The sequence below is a fragment of the Prunus dulcis genome, unplaced genomic scaffold (genome assembly GCF_902201215.1).
Source record: "Prunus dulcis unplaced genomic scaffold, ALMONDv2, whole genome shotgun sequence".
Classification (NCBI taxonomy): domain Eukaryota; kingdom Viridiplantae; phylum Streptophyta; class Magnoliopsida; order Rosales; family Rosaceae; genus Prunus; species Prunus dulcis.
In genome coordinates, this window is record NW_023010125.1 from 5054 (window position 1) to 8419 (window position 3366).

Consider the following 3366-nt stretch of genomic DNA (forward strand, 5'->3'; position numbering starts at 1 on the left):
TATGGATCCATATTACAAGAAATTGGTAATAGTGGACCTTTGGGATGTAAAATGGGTCCTTATTTTAGTAAAAAATGAAATTGCATATTGCTATGCAATGGGATGCTCCTTGGTTGTCAATTACGCACTCCCTGTTTGGCAATTGCCAAACGACCTCTGCCATTTACACAGTCCATGTTTGTCAATTACTCAAATCGTCATAAATATTGATAATACTAACTCAATTTCATAATGAGTTGTTGGTTTTATTTTATGAATTATGATGGCTAGTTGTGGTCAAATCTTCCATATCTTATGCTTTGTTTTTAAAAATCAATTGAGGTTGGTAGTTTTAATTTTTAATTTTAAAAATCCTCCGTTATAACTTGTATTTGTTTTACCCTTAATTAATTCAAATATTTTTTAGGGAAAATAAACTTGTCCACATGTACGGTAAAATTGAAATATTATAACTTGGCCAAATGTATGGTACAATTCAAATGTTATAAAAGTTCGTAAATGATTAAACTAATATTTTCTATTTGGACTTGGACAATAAGTCCTTATAAACTCATAAAGCCACTTGGAAAAGCCATCACGCCAGCTTGCACTCCAATGTCTCAACATCCATCACGCCAACTTGCAATCTTGTATAAATTTCCTTATTTTGCTACAAAATATCCATATTCAAAACAATAAAATTTGGGTATCTTTATATAAATCCAAATAATTTTAACAAAAAATAGTTTTAAGAAGAAAAAAAGATTAACATGTGATAACTATAGTACTTTGTAACTTTATTTATGTCTGTCGATTATAGCTTGTAATTGCGCAAGTAGACTGTAAATGAGACTCCTTTGTTTGTCAATTGCAAGACACGATTGCAAATGACACTGCCTGTTTGTCAATTGAATTTACAAATTACATACTGTATGGACATTCTCAAATTTGAAAATCATTTGTGCATATTCCTTCATTATTGAAAAGTGAGACATGACTTAGCATAAAGAAAAACTTTTAAGTATAAAAAGAGCTTAACATGTGAGAAATATAATGTTTTGTAACTTTATTTATGTTAACAATTATAGCTTGTAATTACGCGATTGGAATGTAAATGGGACTACTTTGTTTGTCAATTACGAAGACTAGGATGCAAATGACACTACCTGTTTGTCAATTGCATTGACAAAATGACATAATGTATTTCCATTCTCAAAATTGAAAAAGCTGCCAATAACATAAAGACTGAAACCTAAATAACAATAAAAATAAAAACAAAAACAGAACTATATTCCACTACCAAAAAAAAAAAAAAAAAAGGACTGGGACTTTCCCACATCACTCATCTTCAATTTAGCCCATGTCTTACGTCACCGAGCCCATACAAAATTCCTTTATTTTGCTACAACACAACCATGTCATGTTGGCAATTGACAAACATGCCCTATGTAATTGCCATTCTGTTCTTTCTTTAAAAAAAATGAATATGTAATTGCCAAACGATCACTGTTAATTTAATTGTTCTTCTCTTCCATGATTAAGTGCGTAAAAGTAAAAAAACACAATAGAATTTAGTATATCAATTAACTTCTACTTTCATTGCAAGTGTTAATAACTTAATGACAAGTAAATAACAAACATTGTTGGACACAAGGTAATTGAAGTGCAATTGGGTTCACAAAAATCTAATTGACAGACAGGAAGTAGGTAAATGAACATGTCAAATCCAATTGCATAAGTGGAATTCACAAAAAAAAAAAAAAAAAAAAAAAAAAAAAAGAAGAGAAAACTAAACATATTCTCAACAATCAATCAAATGGCAAAGATCAAAAGGCAAAGGATTTACTTAGCACAGAGCTGGATTAATGGAAGATAAAAACAAAATTATGCATATTATGCAAACTTGGAACACAATTGGATTTACAAATATCCAATTGGTAGACATGAAGTAGGTAATTGAATATGTGACATCTAATTGCATCAATGGAATGCACTGCATGTGGAACAAAATAAAAAATACATGTAATTGTATCAAAGACAATTGCCAAACAGGATTTTGGTAATTGCATTAGCATCTGTAAAAAAAACTTAATCACAGAATCCATATGTATCAACAAGCACAACAAGGGGAGCAAGTTTATACCTTGACTCAAAGTCCAATTCGATCGGCAAGTGGCCAAATTTTGAGGAAAACCCATACTGACTTCCTTATTTCGCAATGAAAGGAATTACAACTTTGTTAGATTCGGACACCCACATCCACAAACAAGAAACCTCAAACTAGATATTGTCTTTATATAATTTCAACAAGGCCATTAAACTGGACTTACAACAGAAAATTTGAATCTCTTTCTAATCATTTTTTCTCCTTTAAGACTTACCTTTTTTTTTTTTTTTTTTTTTCCCTTTCCATTTTCCTAAGAGACTACAGTGCAAATATGATCAAGTTTTCATACAAATGTGGCTATTAACTATTGAAAGAATATTAATATGAAATGACCAACTATGAAACTAATATACAATAAAAGTCATAAACACAGAACTAAAATTGAATTGCCTTAACCTTGAAATTTTTACAACAAAAACCATAATGGCAGCTTCAACTATTACGCAGCTTCTCCTGCACTAAACAACATGGCTACATTTTTTACGTGTTAAAAACACTAATTACTTTATACAAAGGGAAAATGTAATCTTACAAAAAGAAAAGATTGAAAAGTGATTGAAAAGTGATAAAAACTCTAAAATATGAAATGAAAGCTAACACAAGAAAAGAATTCACATTAATCTTTTGAAAGAAAAATAAAGATAGTCATCAAGCTAATAATTGTCAAGATATACGAACTCAGCAACACTATAATTTTTAACAAATAAAACCATGTGAAGAATATACACCAAGAACGAGATACAGTAGAGCATGCACCATGACCTTGCCATTACAGGTCTGGAAAACATTGAATAAAAATTAGTTTCAATCTCCATCACACACAACCTGAAGATCATTCAATACAAGGGGCAGCACAAGTAAGGAACCCAACAATCCTAAAGACACTTTGCATAACACAGAGCACATTAAAAAAAACCCATAAACTATAAACCGCTCATCTCCAGCACTCTCCCACAAATGTTTCCAATTCACCTCCACTTTAAGCTTTCCGATTACATTTTTTTTATATGGCAAATTATATCCTCCACACCCTTTGGAATCGCAATTATATTCATATGTAAGAAANAGAAAAATTAAAATCTCACCACAAAAATGAGTCCAACTTGTTTAATTCATTAACAAAAAAAGAAAAAGAAAAGTGAGCTACCAAAACAAGAAAAATTCTGGGATACCAAAGCACGCAACAGAATATTGGCATTTGAGTTGAGACCATAAAAAAG

General features: G+C 30.6%; 1 protein-coding gene across 2 annotated transcripts in view; it reads right to left on the reverse strand.

Moving 5' to 3' along the window:
• Window positions 1-428: 428 nt before the first annotated feature.
• LOC117612960 overlaps window positions 429-3366 on the reverse strand; it is a 3709-nt gene continuing 771 nt past the window's right edge. The window contains exons 3-5 of one of the 2 annotated variants that reach the window (XR_004583638.1): window positions 2543-2604; window positions 2123-2186; window positions 429-649 (exon numbers count right to left, since the gene is read on the reverse strand). The gene's annotated coding sequence lies outside the window, so the exon portion shown is untranslated. Of the gene's footprint in view, window positions 650-2122; window positions 2605-3366 lie in introns of both variants that reach the window. The other variant, XR_004583637.1, reaches the window with a different exon arrangement.